General features: G+C 40.2%; 1 long non-coding RNA gene across 1 annotated transcript in view; it reads left to right on the top strand.

Annotated features, from left to right (window-relative positions):
- Window positions 1–18,356, top strand: part of LOC127482903 (uncharacterized) — a 370,681-nt gene that overhangs the window by 193,118 nt on the left and 159,207 nt on the right. Inside the window, exon 3 of the long non-coding RNA XR_011388372.1 lies at window positions 13,045–13,104. This is a non-coding gene — a long non-coding RNA (uncharacterized lncRNA). The remainder of the gene's footprint in view (window positions 1–13,044; window positions 13,105–18,356) is intronic.

Genomic DNA, 18,356 nt, shown 5'->3' with positions numbered 1-18,356 from the left:
ATAGTATTAAGTAGAACAAAAAAATACTAAAAGCAATAAAATAGTAAGCTGTTCCTCGACAGTCAGGACAATGGCTGATCAAGTCACCGTTTCTCATAGTGTCAGTTTCTGTTCAACAGGTTTCCTTTTAGGTGCTCATTAGTTATCAACGATAAGGGAGGACATATGATATTTGTCCCTTTGGGACTGGCTTAATTCACTCAGCATGATGTTTTCCAGATTCCTCCATTTTGTTGCAAAAGATCGGATTTCATTGTTTTTTACTGCTATATAGTATTCTATAGAGTACACGTCCCATAATTTCTTTATCCAGTCTACCGTTGATGGGCGTTTAGGTTGATTCCATGTCTTGGCTATTGTGAATTGAGCTGCAATAAACATTGAGGTGCAGACAGCTCTTTTATTTGCCAATTTCATTTCCTTTGGGTAAATTCCAAGGAGTGGGATGGCTAGGTCATGTGATAGGACTATATTCAGGTTTCTGAGGAATCTCCTGACTGACTTCCATAGTGGCTTCACCAGTTTGCATTCCCACCAACAGTGGGTTAGTGTCCCTTTTCCCCACATCCTCTCCAGCATCTGTTGTTAGTTGATTTCTGTATGTGAGCCATTCTAACCGGGGTGAGGAGCAACCTCACTGTGGTTTTGATTTGCATTTCCCTGATTGCTAGTGACCTTGAACATTTTTTCATGTGTCTGTTGGCCATTTGGATTTCCTCTTTTGAAAAATGTCTATTGAGGTCCTTGGCCCATCTCTTAAGTGGGTTGTTGGTTTTGTTTTTGTGGAGTTTCTTGATCTCTTTGTAGATTATGGTTATTAATCTTTTATCAGTTGCATAATTTGCAATATTTTTTCTCATTCTGTCTGTTGCCTCTTCACTTCCTTACTGTTTCTTTGGAAGTATGGGCCATCAGAGAAGGAGGTACCTTTCTCTGAAGGAAGGAGAGAACTTCCATTTTGACTATGGCCTTGTCTAAATAAGATTGGAGTTTGTGAACTCAAGAGACTTCCATAGCCTTGGCAGCTCATGACAAGAACCTCGGGTGACTACTGACATCATAAATAAGAGTGTCAATTGTTAAATCAGGCTGGCGCCATGGCTCACTAGGTTAATCATCCACCTGCGACACTGGCACACTGGGTTCTAGTCCCGGTTGGGGCGCCGGATTCTGTCCCGGTGGCCCCTCTTCCAGGCCAGCTCTCTGCTGTGACCTGGGAGTGCAGTGGAGGATGGCCCAAGTGCTTGGGCCCTGCGCCCCATGGGAGACCAGGAGAAGCACCTGGCTCCTGCCTTCGGATCAGTGCAATGGGCTGGCCACAGTGCACCAGCCGCGGTGGCCACTGGAGGGTGAACCAACGGCAAAGGAAGACCTTTCTCTCTGTCTCTCTCTCTCTCTCTCACTGTCCACTCTGCCTGTCAAAAAAAAATTTTTTTTTAAATCAACAACGGGAGTCACTGTGCACCTACTCTCCATGTAGGATCGCTGTCCTTAATGTGATGTACTATGTGAATTAATGGTAAAACTAGTACTCAAATGGTACTTTATACTTTGTGTTTCTGTGTGTGCAAAATGTTGAAATCATTACTTAATATATACTAAGTTGATCTTCTGTATATAAAGATAATTGAGGGAGCCAAGATGGCGGAATAGTGAGGGCGTGCGCCGATAGTCCGGGAAAAGATAGTTTAATAAAAGTGGAGTAACTGTAGCCTCAGGAAAAGGCTCAGGAAAAAATTGCAGAGGAAACTCTTCCAGATCTAGTGGATGTGACACGGAGGACCTACAGGGAGAACAAGGTCACTCACTGCGTGGAAGCTCAGCCGTGGGAGCCGAGCCACCGCAGAAGCCAAGCTGCAGAGTCTGTGCACCAGCGCTGGAAGGGGAGGTGAGACAAAAACCCCGGTAACCTGAGACATTGGCAGGGAAAGGCAGAAAGAGCCTACAGGGAACAAGGCCTGAAGCCCTGCTGGGGAAAGTTCACCAGGCTGACTGGAGGAGAGAAAAAAACGAATAAATAAGGGGAACCAGAACGGACATTAGCCTCTCTCTCCACTCGCTTTACAAAGCCGAGCAAGACAAAGAGCAGGCGCCATTTTACGTATGTAAAGTGGTGCCCACCATTAGCCAAGCAGAAAAACCTGACTCTGGTGGGGAGAAATAACAGAAGGTTAAGACCTAGTGAAAGTGTGGAGCTAACGAACTGAGACTGTGAAAATCTGAGGGCGGGGGGGGGGCGAGAGAACTCACCAAGTACACAAACTCCATAACCTGGGCAACCTGGTGAGAGACTGCAGAGAAATTTGAGACCACACTGAGGGCTCCATAAACTCTTTGTGTGGTCCCAGGGGTAAGCAGATGAATACCCACAGGGGCCAGATTTCATACATCAACTACCCTCAATTCCACTCAGCTGTGTGGAATTACTTCCCAACTGAGTCAAAAAGAGAGAGAGAGAGAGAGAGAGAGAGAGAGAGGGAGAACAATCTGGGTGAGTCACCTTTGGCACAACCTTAACCCTGAAGAACCAAACAGAGCTCTCTGTCCACACACATCACAGCCTCTAAGGATCCATCAAAAGCAGACAGTCCACTTAATCTAGAGTCACAGTATAACGAGAAAAAACACCACACTGAAGAAACCAAAGAATATCTCCAATATGCCAAACAACAAATGCAGAAACCGAGGTAACAAGAACAAGGAAGACACTATGACGCCCCCACATGAAATAGACACCCCAATTCAATATTATGAAGATGATGAGATAGAAGAAATGCAAGAAGCAGATCTCAAAAAATTGATAAGAACATTAAGAAGTTCTCAAAAACAAATTCTTGAACTACAGAAATCCTTAATAGACAAGACAGAAAATCTCTCTCGTGAAAATGAAATATTAAGGAGGAATCAAAATGAAAAGAAACAACTAGTAGAACATGAAACTGTGATAGTGATGAGAAATCATAATGAAATGAAGAATTCAGTAGATCAAATGACAAACACAGTAGAAAGCCTTAAAAGCAGAATGGGTGAAGCAGAAGAGAGAATATCGGACTTAGAAGATAGAGCACAGGAAAACATACTGTCAAACCAAAGAAAAGAAGAGGAAATTAGAAATCTAAAACATATTGTGGGGAATCTACAGGATATTATTAAAAAACCCAACATTCGGGTTCCAGGAGTTCCTGAAGGCATGGAGAGGGAGAAAGGATTAGAAGGCCTTTTTAGTGAGATAATAGCAGAAAATTTCCAGGTTTGGAGAAGGACAGAGACATCCTAGTACAGGAAGCATATAGAACCCCTAGTAAACATGACCAAATGAGATCCTCACTATGACACGTTGTAAATAAACTCACCGGAGTGAAACATAAAGAAAAGATCCTAAAATGTGCAAGAGAGAAACGTCAGATTACTCTCAGAGGATCTCCAATCAGACTCACAGCTGACTTCTCATCAGAAACTCTACAAGCTAGAGGGAAGGGCGAGATACAGCCCAGGTACTAAGAGAGAAAAACTGCCAGCCCAGAATATTATATCCTGCAAAGCTCTCATTTGTGGTTTTTTTTTTTTTTTTTTGGACAGGCAGAGTGGATAGTGAGAGAGAGAGAGAGACAGAGAGAAAAGTCTTCCTTTGCCGTTGGTTCACCCTCCAATGGCTGCCGCGGCCGGCGCACCGCACTGATCCGAAGGCAGGAGCCAGGTGCTTCTCCTGGTCTCCCATGGGGTGCAGGGCCCAAGCACTTGGGCCATCCTCCACTGCCTTCCCGGGCCACAGCAGAGAGCTGGCCTGGAAGAGGGGCCACCGGGACAGAATCCGGCACCCCGACCGGGACTAGAACCCGGTGTGCCGGCGCCGCAAGGTGGAGGATTAGCCTCGTGAGCCACAGTGCTGGCCTGCAAAGCTCTCATTTGTGAATGAAGGTGAAATAAAAACCTTTCACAGGAAACAGAAATTGAAAGAATTTGTCACCACTCGTCCAGCCCTGCAAAAGATGCTTAAAGATGTGTTACACACAGATACACAGAAACACGGTCATCAATATGAAAGAAGGTAAACGAAGGAAACCTCACAGCAAAAGATCACAGGAAGTTCAAAGCACATATTAGAAAATATCTTTGGCAAACGGCAGGGCAAATTTACGACTTATCAATAGTCTCATTGAACGTTAATGGCCTGAACTGTCCAGTTAAGACACTGATTGGCTGATTGGGTTAAGGAACAAAACCCATCTATTTGCTGCTTACAAGAAACACATCTTTTCCAATGAAGATGCATACAGACTGAAAGTGAAAGGCTGGAAAAAGATATACCATGCCAACAGAAATGAAAAAAGAGCAGGTGTAGCCATCTTAATATTGGACAACATAAACTTTACCACAAAAACTGTTAGGAGAGACAAAGAGGGGAACTATATAATGATTAAGGGATCATTCAACAAGAAGATATAATGATTATCAATGTATATGCACCTAATTACAGGACACCAGTTTATATAAAAGATTTGTTAAGGGACTTAAAGGGAGACTTAGACCCTAATACAATAGTACTGGGGGACTTCAATACTCCACTCTCAGAAATAGACAGATCAACAGGACAGAAGATCAACAAGGATACAGTAGATTTAAACGATACTATAGCCCAAATGGATCTAACAGTTATCTACAGAACTTTTCATCTTACATATAAAGCATTTACATTCTTCTCAGCAGTACATGGAACCTTATCTAGGATTGACCACATACTAGGGCATAAAGTAAATATCAGCAAATTCAAAAGAATTAGAATCATATGATGCAGCTTTTCAGACCATAAAGGAATGAAGTGGGAAATTAGCAACTCAGGAATCCCTAGAGCATATGCAAACACGTGGAGATTGAACAACATGCTCCTGAATGAACAATGGGTCATAGAAGAAATTAAAAGAGAAATCAAAAATTTTCTGGAAGTAAATGAGGATAACAGCACAACATACCAAAACTTATGGGACACAGCAAAAGCAGTGTTAAGAAGAAAGTTTATATCAATAGGTGCCTACATCAAGAAATTGGAAAGGCACCAAATAGATGAGTTTTCAATGCAACCCAAGGATCTAGAAAATCTGCAGCAAACTAGACCCAAATCTAGTAGGAGAAGAGAAATAATTAAAATCAGAAAAGAAATCAACAGGATTGAATCCAAAAAAAACACTACAAAAAATCAGCCAAATGAGGAGCTGCTTTTTTGAAAAAAATAAAAAAAAAAAAAAATTGACACCCCATTGGCCCAACTAACTAAAAAAAGAAGAGAAAAGACCCAAATCAATAAAATCAGAGATGAAAAAGGAAACGTAACAACAGACACCACAGAAATAAAAAGAATCATCAGAAATTACTACAAGGACTTGTATGCCAGCAAACAGGGAAACCTATCAGAAATGGATATATTCCTGGACACATGCAACCTACCTAAATTGAACCAGGAAGACATAGAAAACCTAAACCGACCCATAACCGAGACAGAAATTGAAACTAATAAAGGCCCTCCCAACAAAGAAAAGCCCAGGACCAGATGGATTCACTGCTGAATTCTACCAGACATTTAAAGAAAAACTGACTCCAATTCTTCTCAAACTATTCAGAGCAATTGAAAAAGAGGGAGTCCTCCCAAATTCTTTCTATGAAGCCAGCATCACCTTAATTCCTAAGCCGGAAAAAGATGCAGCATTGAAAGAGAATTACAGACCAATATCCCTGATGAACATAGATGCACAAATCCTCAATAAAATTCTGGCCAATAGAGTACAACAACACATCAGAAATATCATCCACCCAGACCCAGGGGGATTTATCCCTGGTATGCAGGGATGGTTCAATGTGCGCAAAACAATCAATGTGATACATCACATTAACAGACTGCAGAAGAAAAACCATATGATTATCTCAATTGATGCAGAGAAAGCATTTGATAAAATACAACACCCTTTCATGATAAAAACTGTAATCAAATTGGGTATAGAAGGAACATTCCTCAATACAATCAAAGCAATTTATGAAAAACCCATGGCCAACATCCTATTGAATGGGGAAAGTTGGAATCAATTCCACTGAGATCTAGTACCAAAGAGGGATGCCCACTCTCACCACTGCTATTCAATATAGTTCTGGAAGTTTTAGCCAGATCTATTGGGCACGAAAAAGAAATTAAAGGGATACAAATTGGGAAGGAATAACTCAAACTATCTCTCTTTGCAGATGATATGATTCTTTATTTAGGGGATCCAAAAACTCTACTATGAGACTATTGGAACTCATAGTAGATTTTGGGAAAGTAGCAGGATATAAAATCAATGCACAAAAATCAACAGCCTTTGTATACACAGGCAAGGCCATGGCTGAGGAAGAACTTCTAAGATCAATCCCATTCACAATAGCTACAAAAACAATCAAATACCTTGGAATAAACTTAACCAAGGATGATAAGGATCTCTACGATGAAAATTACAAAACCTTAAAGAAAGAAATAGAAGAGGATACCAAGAAATGGAAAAATCTTCCATGCTCATGGATTGGAAGAATCAACATCATCAAAATTTCCGTTCTCCCAAAAGCAAGTTACAGATTCAATGCAATATCAATCAAGATACCGAAGACCTTCTTCTCAGATCTGGAAAAAATGATGCTGAAATTCATATGGAGACACAGGAGACCTTGAATAGCTAAAGCAATCTTGTACAACAGAAACAAAGCCGGAGGCATCACAATACCACATTTCAGGACATACTACAGGGCAGTTGTAATCAAAACAGCATGGTACTGGTACAGAAACAGATGGATAGACCAATGGAACAGAATAGAAACACCAGAAATCAATCCAAACATCTACAGCCAACTCATATTTGATCAAGGATCCAAAACCAATCCCTGGAGTAAGGACAGTCTATTCAATAAATGGTGCTGGGAAAATTGGATTTCCACGTGCAGAATCATGAAGCAAGACCCCTACCTTTCACCTTACACAAAAATTCACATAACATGGATTAAAGACTTAAATCTACGACCTGACACCATTAAGTTATTAGAGAACATTGGAGAAACCCTGCAAGATGTAGGTACAGGCAAAGGCTTCTTGGAAAAGACCCCAGAAGCACAGGCAGTCAAAGCCAAAATTAACTATTGGGATTGCATCAAATTGAGAAATTTCTGTACTTCAAAAGATACAGTCAGGAAAGTGAAGAGGGAACTGACAGAATGGAAAAAATATTTGCAAACTATGCAACAGATAAAGGGTTGATAACCAGAATCTACAAAGAAATCAAGAAACTCCACCACATCAAAACCAACAACCCACTTAAGAGATGGGCCAAGGACCTCAATAGACATTTTCCAAAAGAGGAAATCCAAATGGCCAACACGCACATGAAAAAATGTTCAAGGTCACTAGCAATCAGGGAAATGCAAATCAAAACCACAATGAGGTTGCTCCTCACCCCGGTTAGAATGGCTCACATTCAGAAATCTTCCAACAATAGATGCTGGCGAAGATGTGGGGAAAAGGGACACTAATCCACTGTTGGTGGGAATGCAAACTGGTGAAGCCACTATGGAAGTCAGTCAGGAGATTCCTCAGAAATCTGAATATAACCCTACCGTTTGACCCAGCCATCCCACTCCTTGGAATTTACCCAAAGGAATTTAAATTGGCAAACAAACAAGCTGTCTGCACATTAATGTTTATTGCAGCTCAATTCACAATAGCTAAGACATGGAATCAACCTAAATGCCCATCAACGGTAGACTGGATAAAGAAATTATGGGACATGTACTCTATCGAATACTATACAGCAGTCAAAAACAACAAAACCCAGTCATTTGCAAGAAGATGGAGGAATCTGAAAAACATCATGCTGAGTGAATTAAGCCAGTCCCAAAGGAACAAATATCACATGTTCTCCCTGATTGGCGACAACTAACTGAGCACCAAAGGGGAAACCTGCTGAAGTGAAATGGACACTATGTGAAATAGTGACTTGATCAGCTCTTGTCCTGACTGTTGATGTAGAGTGTAATACTTTATCCATTTTAGTATTTTTTTGTTTTAGTACTATTGCTTGAACTATGTAATTAACACACAATTATTCTTAGGTGTTTAAATTTTAACTGAAAAGTGATCACTGTTAGGAATTTGGAAAACATTATGCTGATTTAAATAAGCCAGTCCCAAAGGGACAAATATTATATGTTCTCCCTGATCAGTGACAACTAACCGAACACCAAAAAGGAAACCTGTTAAAGTGAAATGAACACTATGAGAAACGGTGACTTGATCAGCCCTTGCCCTGACTGTTGATGAACAATTTAATATGTTATCCCTCTTAGTATTTTTTTTGTTTGTTCTACTTAATACTTTTGGTTGAATAATGTAATCAATACACAGTTATTCTCAAGTGTTGAAATTTAACTGAAAAGTGATCTCTGTTAAATATAAGAGTGGGAATAAGAGAGGGAAGAGATGTGCAATTCGGGACATGCTCAAGCTGAGTTGCCCCAAATGGTAGAAACATACCAGGGGATTCCAATTCAATCCCATCAAGGTGGCATGTACCAATGCCATCTCACTAGTCCAAGTGATCAATTTCAGTTCACAATTGATCACACTGATAGGTCTAAGAGCCAAAGGGATCACATAAATAAGACTAGTGTCTGCAAATACTAACTGATAGAATCAAAAAGGGAGAGAACGATCCAACATGGGAAGCATGTTACACAGCAGACTCACAGAATGGCAGATGTCCTAAACAGCACTCTGGCCTCAGAATCAGCCCTTAAAGCATGCGGATTCAGCTGAAAAGCCCATGATAGTATTTCAGGCATGGAAAGCCAAGACACTCTGGCAAAACAAACAAACAAACAAACAAAAACAAACAAACAAACAAAAAAACAAAAAACAAAACCTAAATGAAAGATCTCTGCGAGTGAGATCCCAGTGGAAAGAACAGGGCCATCAAAGAAGGAGGTATCTTTCTCTGAATGGAGGAGAGAACTTCCACTCTGACTACGACCTTGTCTAAATATGATCAGAGTCGGTGAACTCAAAAGGCTTCCATAGCCTTGGCAACTCATGACAAGAGCCTAGGGTGATTACTGATGCCATAAAGAAGAGTGTCAAATTGTTAAGTCAACAACAGGAGTCACTGTGCACTTACTCTTCATGTAGGATCTCTGTCCTTAATGTGCTTTACATTGTGATTTAATGCTATAACTAGTACTCAAACAGTATTTTTCACTTTGTGTTTCTATGTGGGTGCAAACTCTTGAAATCTTTACTTAATGTATGCTAAACTGATCTTCTGTATATAAAGAGAATTGAAAATGAATCTTGATGTGAATGGAAGGGGAGAGGGAGCGGGAAAGGGGAGGGTTGTGGGTTGGAAGGAAGTTATGGGGGGGGGAGGCCATTATAATCCATAAGCTGTACTTTGGAAATTTATATTCATTAAATAAAAGTTAAAAAAATAAAATAAAATAAAGATAATTGAATATGAATCTTGATGAAGAATGGGGTGGGAGAGGGAGTGGGAGATGTGATGGTTGTGGGTGAGAGGGATGTTATGGGGTAAAAGCTGCTATAATCCAAAAGTTGTACTTCTGAAATTTATATTTATTAAATAAAAGTTGAAAAAAAAGAGAGAAGAAAAAAGGCTTCACCCCAAGGTAATGTGAGCAGTCTCTAGAATTAACTGTGAGATAGACAGAATTTGAGGTTAAGCAGAGAGAAATTGAATTAAAGGAGTAATTATGATGAAAGGAGTCAGAGCTTTGGTTCTTCTAATGGCCGTCTTTGGCTTGAATTCTGGATGCACGGAAACTGCACCCAAGATGATTCCATTTTTTCTTTGTTAATAAATTACTCAATGTGTATACGAAAAGCGCATGCAGGGGCCAGCTCTGTGGCATAGTGGATAAAGCTGCTGCCTGCAGTGCGGGCATCCCATGTGGGCACCGGTTTGAGCCCTGGCTGGTCCATTTCCAATCCAGCTCCCTGCTAATGGGCCTGAAAAAGCATTGGAAGATGGCCCACATACTTGGACCCCTGCACCTACTTGGGAAACCGGGAAGAAAATCCTAGCTCCTGGCTTCTGATTGGCCAAGATCGGGCCTTTGCAGCCATTCATTGGGAGTGAACCACTGGATGGAAGACCTCTCTCTTTGCCTTTGCCTCTCTGCAACTCTGCCTTTCAAATAAATAAATGTTTTTTTTTAAGGGCATCCATGGAGTTGGGCAGGGTTTTTGTGGACTAGGTGGAGAGAGAGGATGTAGTCACTGTGGTGTCTCCTCAGTTTGAGTTGGTCTTCTAAACTCAAGGCTTCCTGACTTCCTGAATGGTTCTTGCTGCCTCATCACACAAGTCCTGCCAACTCTTTCTCAGCAGTGATTGCTACATTCATCATCAGATAATGACCTGCTCTAGAGAACAGAATAAGACCACCACATCCAAAAGATGGGCAAGTAAAAGTCTCCACAGGAAAATCTTCTTCTAAAATATATACAAGGGTAGGGGTGAAGAGCTGTTTGGCCTGGTGGCTAAGATGCTGCTTGGAATGCCTGTGTCTGTATCAGAGTGCCTGCATTTGATGCCCAGCTTACTACTAATGTGTACCTTGGGAAGCAGCAGGTGATGGCTCAAGTGATTGTGTCACTGCCTCTCATGTGGGAGACTCAGACTGAGTACCTGGCTCCCGGCTTCAGCCTGGCCCAGCCTGGACTATTGTGGGTATTTGGAAAGTGAACCAATGGATGGGATCTCTCTCTCTCTCTTTCTGTGCCCCACAACTATTTGCCTTTCAAATGAAACAACTCATTATTTAATTAAAATTAGAATGTATAAAGGATATTTCAAAAAGTTCAAGGATAATAGGTTGAACAATATGTGTTTATTTTGCTACAAAACCAATTTTAAAATTCATGCATAGCTTTTTCCCTAGTATGCCTTTTATATGCACACACACGTATGTACATTAAATGTTTATTGAATAAAGTACCTTGCATACTTCTCGGCAGAGTTCCCATTTTGTTTTCCCTCCCGCCTTTTCAACATTTGAGCTATGAATGATACTTTGATTCGCAGTTCCCCCCAACCTATAACCCTTGATTAAAGAACAGATCATTTCCTTCATTTTATATCTTCTAACATTCCGTATATCCTTTCACCTCATTCTGGATCCCTCAAATACTAGAAATATTTCGTATATAATCACTTCTTCCAGTTCTAATGATTTAGCTGACCCTTAAAGGGAAATTCATTAGCATCAACCCATTCATTATGTCTGGAACATTTCATGAAGGGTCATCACTCACAGGAATCATGCTGTTTTCAAACTCCAAAAGGTGTTTTTGCCAATCATAGTAACATGATACAACAGCCACAAATTACCAAGAAACAATGAGCATGCATCTGCCCTTACTTCCCTAGGCTTCCTATTTCTGCTCAGCTCCCACCCAATACTTCTTTTCTAAAGAGATAGCTCCCTAATTTCCATAGTATTTCCTGTTCCCACTTAGATGTACAACTGCCAAATAAATTTTTTAAAAGATAGTTATTTTCTTACTAAAAGACTTATTTTGTTCTCTATTTCTGAATCAAATGTGTCCTTTTGTCCTTGGTGTTTATAGAGAACTTTACTCTCTCGCCTCACTTTTCCTTCCAGATTCCTCTCCCATCAACATCTATGTGATGCTCCGTCCAAATATGTCTAATTTGTACACTTTCAATACAGAGCTATCACAGTTTAACCTTGGCTCCATGGCTTTGTCCTTGGTACTTCTTTCTTAATAAATATCTGCATTTCCATCAATAGACCATTTACCCAAGGTCAGTTCAAAATCACTTTGATCATGAGGTTCTTCCCCAATTCCTGAAAATCAGTGTGATTCCTCTCTTTCTCTAACCTTTTTAATTAACTGTCTTTTCATTTCTTTCAGGGCCCTGCATTGGGGTTGTTTTATAAACATCTGTGATTCACCTACACTATCTTCTTGGATTATAGGACATTCAAGGGATGGGGAATCTCTTTCTTGACTTGCCTTAACCTCCAGCATTATAAATTAAACATAGTAGGTAAGAGAGTACTTCCAAAGTTCTTAGAAAATGGAATTTAAAAATAATGTCATTATATTGCAAAAATATCTTTGAAAGCCATGCACTGCTTTTTCATAATATGCATTTGCATGAACTGTTTGAAAATCTCTTATTTGCATAGATTTCAAATTTTTTGTTCCAAAATAAACTTACCTTTTAATTCCATTTTTCCCAAACAACTTTTGAAGTACTCTCATATGTCACAAGTGTTTGAGATAAGTTTCATTAAAATGTAGTGAAAGATTAGGGCTGAGAGGAATGAGATGTATTATCTTATATCTGAAATATTAAAAAGGAAGCCTGGAGGGGAGGTATAGGAATTATCTACCTAAGATAGGACCTTTTATCCCGGTAATTTTGGGCTATAACTTTGTATATAGTCCCTCTGCACCAGCTATCACCTTTCCATTCCCATATCCACATGCACATAGACATAGAGGTAGAGATGGGATTTATGCTCAGCATGAGGGATAAGAAGGCTTAAACCACTAGGGTTCTTCTGAGTTGGGCAAAAATATACAATATTCTTTAGATGAAAATAGTCTTTAGTGAAGAAGAAAAAAGTCGTTAGCATTTCTCTATAATAAACAGTTATAATCCCTTTACTGGGCTATAAAACTTTGTGCAAAGAAAATAAAACAGTATGATTATATATTTAAGAAGACAAAATTGTGTTCCAGCTCTACCTGGTAGAATCTGGATAAAAAGCAATCGGAACATTTTAAAAATTGCCCATACAGCTTCTGTCTGATGCAGAGCAAAACTATGACCGTTTGAATGTTTAGCGACATCTGGGCAAGAAGAGTAAGCTGGAAACACACTCTGTCTTCCATGGCATGTTTTTGAGATGGAGCTAAGCAGCAATTTTTAAGCACAAGATAGCAAATGAGTGTTTCATGTTAGACAGAATATTTTATTCTTTGTTTTGCAGGGCTGCAAACCATTGACTACATTCCCTGGAATTCTTCGACCTACATTTCAGCCACATACTGTAAGTTGTGTAATATGGTTTATCTGGAAGCTTCCGTGTGACAACTATCAGAAACACTTCTACTCCTGGTTTTGTTTCTTTTTTTAAAATATTTATTTATTTATTTGAAAGGCAGAGTTATGTAGAGGCAGAGGTAGAGGCAGACAGAGAGAGAGAGAGAGAGAGAGGAGAGAGAGAGAGAGAGAGAAAAAGAGAATCTTCAATCTGCGGGTTCATTCTCCAAATGGCCTCAACGGCTGGAGCTGAGCTGATCCAAAGAGCCAGGAGCCAGGAGCTTCCTCCGGATCTCTCACTCTGGTGCAGGGGCCCAAGGACTTGGGCCATCTTCCACTGCTTTCCCAGGCCATAGCAGAGAGCCAGGTCTCAAACCTGCACCCATATGGAATGCCAGCACTGCAGATGGCATTTTTACCTGCTGCGGCACAGCGTCCGCCCTGGTTTTGTTTCTTTTAATGATTGTCCTAGTAAAAGTTGGGTGAATTTGACCTGTAATGTTAACAACTGAAAATCTCATTTCTAATATCTTCTGTAGTAAACAATGAAAGAGCTAAAGATTTCCTTGTTAAGTTATGCTGAGTAAGTCAATGATTCTCCTTGTTATATTTTTGTTGATTTCATTGAAATGAGAACAAAGGAAGCTAGCTAAACACTGACTTCACTTAAAAGCTAAAAGTTCCTCAGGGGTGGAACAGGTGTAATGCTACCAACAGACTCTAAGAGAAAGTGAATGTTCTCCCTATAGGTGTTCTCATTTTATAAATCCCTTCACATTATCCCTTGAATACCCCATAACTATGTTCTCTCTTAGATCACATCATCTATTGAGATTCTTCTGAATATACTTTAGCAGGCCAACCATGCCTTACCTCTCACGATTTTCCCTCCAGTGGCCCTGATACCAATACTGAATCCTACCGGACTGCATCTCCCGTTTCTTAGAGTTCTTCCCTCATAACTTGGTACCATCACCCCACTGTCGGAATATACGTCCTGTCTTTCCAGATCGGCAGTAAGCTCCATAAGAAATATTTGCTATTTCTTTCTACAAACATTCCATGGAGTAAGACCATTAACTAGAGAGGCATTGATTATGCATTTTTTAAAATAAGTTCTGCTCTACATTGCTTAAAAGCAACTCACACATTTTTATCCCCACTTATCCCTCTTTTAAATGGCTTATTTTCTGTACTTGGCTCAAAACAAATCAGTCTCAGAACCCTCCAGGAGGAATATATTCAACATGTTGATACAGGCCACATGTATCATGTTGATATAGGACATAAAAGTATCTACCACCTTCTGTACTGGTGATATTTAAAATCCCCTACCTTGTGTATATGGTCAGTTAAGGCTAGACTGCCGCACTTGTTACATAACAGGCTATGAGCTGATTTTGTTCATTTTCTCATTCACAGCAAATATCTGTGATCTCACTTACAGGGCAGTCCTGACTGGTTCATTTCACTTGTTCCTCTCAGTTGAATTGATCGGCACAAACCAAACTTCATGGAGGAATGATCTGCAAAACTGATACTGTGGGCCTTGGAGAACAAATGGATTAGCCTATTTAGCATGTGATCTGAAGTTGATCTGAAGTTGTGATCTGTTGTTGAGTCTAAAGTTACAACCTACAGACTAGCAAGGAAATCACACACTTGGGTACTGTGCTCCAAGCAATATTATTGATGGTCATGAAGATGTGCTCAGAAAGAGCAACCCCTCAGAGGCTCTTTGACTGATCTCAGGAACTGCACTCCATGCTGGATGGATTTCTACAATAAACCCTCCTCAGTGTTTGCCATCTCTCCCCGTTCTTCAGGATGTACACACACACACACACACACACACACACACACAAGATTTAGGCAGGAAGTGACCAGCCAGAAGAGATGGATACAGTGAGAACTAGATATTTTAATTAAGGTTTTGCAATTCACAGTCAGAAATGATGGAGCAACTGCTGCTATTTATTAGTTGAGTCTACCATTAATTAATAAGAGAAGTACTGTTGGTATTTTGAGCACATGGTATTATAATTAGGACAAATGTCTCATTTGTGAGGAAATTAAAAGTGTAACCCGTAGCAATGAGTCAAGGTTGACATGCATAGACACTATGCTCCCACAGTCAAGTAACTAAGGATTCATTTATATTATTATATATACCTTTCCCTTTTGCTTCTTCTTCTTCTTCTTCTTTTTTTTTTTTGAATCTGGTGCCCCGACCGGGACTAGAACCTGGTGTGCCACCGCTGCAAGGCAGAGGATTAGCCTAGTGAGCTGTGGCGCCGGTCCCCTTTTGCTTCTAAGTTCCTTGGAGGCAGACATGAAAGTATCTACCAGCTTCTGTACCGGTGATATTTAAAATTCCCTACCTTGTGTATATGACTAGGTCTAGATTGCTGCACTTGTTACATAAAAGGCTATGAGCCTGATTCAAACATGGTTTTATTTGAAGTACAGTCTCTTTTGGAGTGGATCTGTTTGGACTGTATCCAGATGATTTTATTGAAGAATCAAAAAGGATATACTTTAAGATTGTCTGATCTTCCCTCAACATGGGCATAATTATGGGGAGACTTTGATGAACTGAGAACCCAGCTAAGTCAGGTGGCTGCAGGCAGTGGGAAAAAAAAATGGTGGGTTGGGCTGGCAGGAAGCAGTGGCCAGAAACTAAATATTTAGCTATCTCGTGTATTACAGGTACCAGAGAAGAGAGTCTTTCTCATGCTTTATTGCATTTTATCCCCATAAGAAACTGTAGTGGAAATTGTATCTTTACATGTGAAGAGACAGAGGCTCCTGGGAATTGAGAGATTTTATCATTATGATTATTATTTTGGCTTAGGTCATGCATAGACGAGGCAGGGTTTAATCTGGGTACTTCAAAGCAGTGCTGTTTGCAATACCCAACAACAGGCAACATTACCCACAATAGACTTTGGAGTTGCTGTACCTGGATTGCCTTCAGCTCTCATACCTACTGTGTGGCCTTAGGAACATCATTTAACCTCTCATGGTGTGTTACTTCAGTCCTCAGCACAAATAACAATGCCTTCTCTGTGTTCATTGTAGGGGTGTCTGGGTAGTTTGATAAAATAGCACATGTCAGAAATCACTTTGTAAATTACAAGGCTCTAAATGACTATAAAGAGTTATTATTAGATGTACAGCCCTTGACCCATACCTGAAGAATGGGATATAAAGCAATTTGAGAGACACTGGTTCTTTGGTCTATGAACTTGCATTCACAATTTTGTAAAGATTTCTTTGCTGCAAGGATCTATTAATTATAGCTGTCAGTCTTCAGTGCACTGCTTATCTTACTCACAATTAATTATTCCATAAATCAAATAAGCAAGTTGTTGGCAAATGACATCTGCAATCTTTGAGCTGACAGCAAAATATATTATGAACCATAAATATTGCAAGCCAACTTTTCTTTTTTAGACATTTGGTGCTGGTACCAGGAACAGATTATTGCTATGAAAAAGCACTTCTGCTTGCTGGTGATAATAGAACATGTCTAGACCTCTCAGCAACTCAGGGGGTAGCTCTTTAAGTTCTGATCTCAGGTCAGCAGGCTCATTTGACAAGTTCTGACAAAAGTGGGATACTGGAAATTTCATTGAAATAACTTTGTCAAGACTTGGTTTGTTCTCAGAACTCTGGTTGTGGAATACTACTTTTCTGATTTTTATGGGACTCTGATTCCCAATTCTCCTAACAGCCCCTGAAATAGTGTCTGATAATCAGGGGGTACTCAACAAGGACAGACATTCTTCTAACTGAAAGGGCATAGAGACAATGAGAAAGATAGACATATAGAGGTCTCCCATCTGTTGGGCCACTCCCTAAATGCCTACTGTATGTGAGTGTTGGAACAAACATTTGAGCCACCTGCTGCCTCCCAGGATGTGCTTTAGCATGAAGCTGGGGTCCAGAGCAGAACAAAGAAGTGAACCCAGGTACTTGTATATAGGAGAGGGAGGGGGAGGGGGAAGGAGAGGAGGGGGAGGAGAGTGAGAGGGGGAGGCAGAAGGAGGAGAGGGGGAGGCAGAAGGAGGGGAGGGAGAGGGAGAGAGGGGAGGGAGAGGGGAGAAGGAGAGGGGGAAAATCTATATTTAATCTAGAAAGGTATAAATAGTTGTCAGTCATTTCATTTGGTAAATTATCTGTTTAGTGGGAAATTAAAAAATATCTCTTCCAGTTTTTCACCATTCTATTATTTTTTGTTGTTTTCTCTCTATATTTTATCATGCCAATTAAATAGAATGCTAATTTATTTGAATATTTCAATATTTATCTAAAATAGAAAATTCCTCTGTATACCCGCACATGCCACCATAAGAAGATCAAACTGTTACAATTTAATATGACATACATGTTGTGGTTCATTGATTCTAACAACACATCTTTCCACGTGTAAGCATCTCTGAAGTGTGCTGCCCTTTGCTGCTGAAGTTGCCTTAGTAAGTAGCTTCATGATTATATGGACAATATTTTCTTTCCTATTATATATAAAATATTTCTGTATTATGCAAGTAATGATATCTTAGAATGGATGAAAAGTAATTTAAGGCAATTACAGCTAATTTTTTAAAAAATTTATTTATTTATTTGCAGGTAGAGAGAAAAGTTGAGATAGCGAGCGAGAGAAAGTCTCTTCCATCTGCTGTTTCACCCGCCAAACAGCTGCAGGAGCCATGACCAGGCCAGTTCAGAGCCTGGAGCCAGGAGCTTCATACGGGTCTCCCACGTGGGTGTCAGGGCCCAAGCTTTCCCAGGCATGTTAGCGGGGAGCTGTATGGGAAGCGAAGCAGTCTGGACTCGACCGGCACCCATATGGGATGCTGGCGTCTCAGGCAGTGTCTTAACATGCCGTGCCATAACTCCAAACCCTCTAACTAGATTTTAAATTTTAAATTCATGTTTGCTAGATATTATATATCATGTCATTCAATCTTATCTTTCATTGTTTTCGCTTCTCTGTGTTGCAGCATAATTGCATAGCTAAAAGTTTCCCAGATTTTAACGTCAATAGAATTTTGGCTAGGAATTGGGTTTTGCCAAATAGCCAAACAACACCTGAAAGATAGAAATAAGAAAAAAGGCATCTTCCTGTCCCCTCTGGGTGTGTGCCACTGGCAAGGGGTTTTGAAGACTGCATGTTCCTCTGCAAGAGCATTCCACTAGCCTGTTTCTAATTTCTGGGTCCCAGAGGGAGCTTGTTAAACAACAGCAGTAGCTGCA

Source organism: Oryctolagus cuniculus, chromosome 4 (assembly GCF_964237555.1).
Source record: "Oryctolagus cuniculus chromosome 4, mOryCun1.1, whole genome shotgun sequence".
Taxonomy (NCBI): domain Eukaryota; kingdom Metazoa; phylum Chordata; class Mammalia; order Lagomorpha; family Leporidae; genus Oryctolagus; species Oryctolagus cuniculus.
Note: the sequence above shows the minus strand (reverse complement) of the source record. Positions and strands in the feature narration are given on the sequence as shown.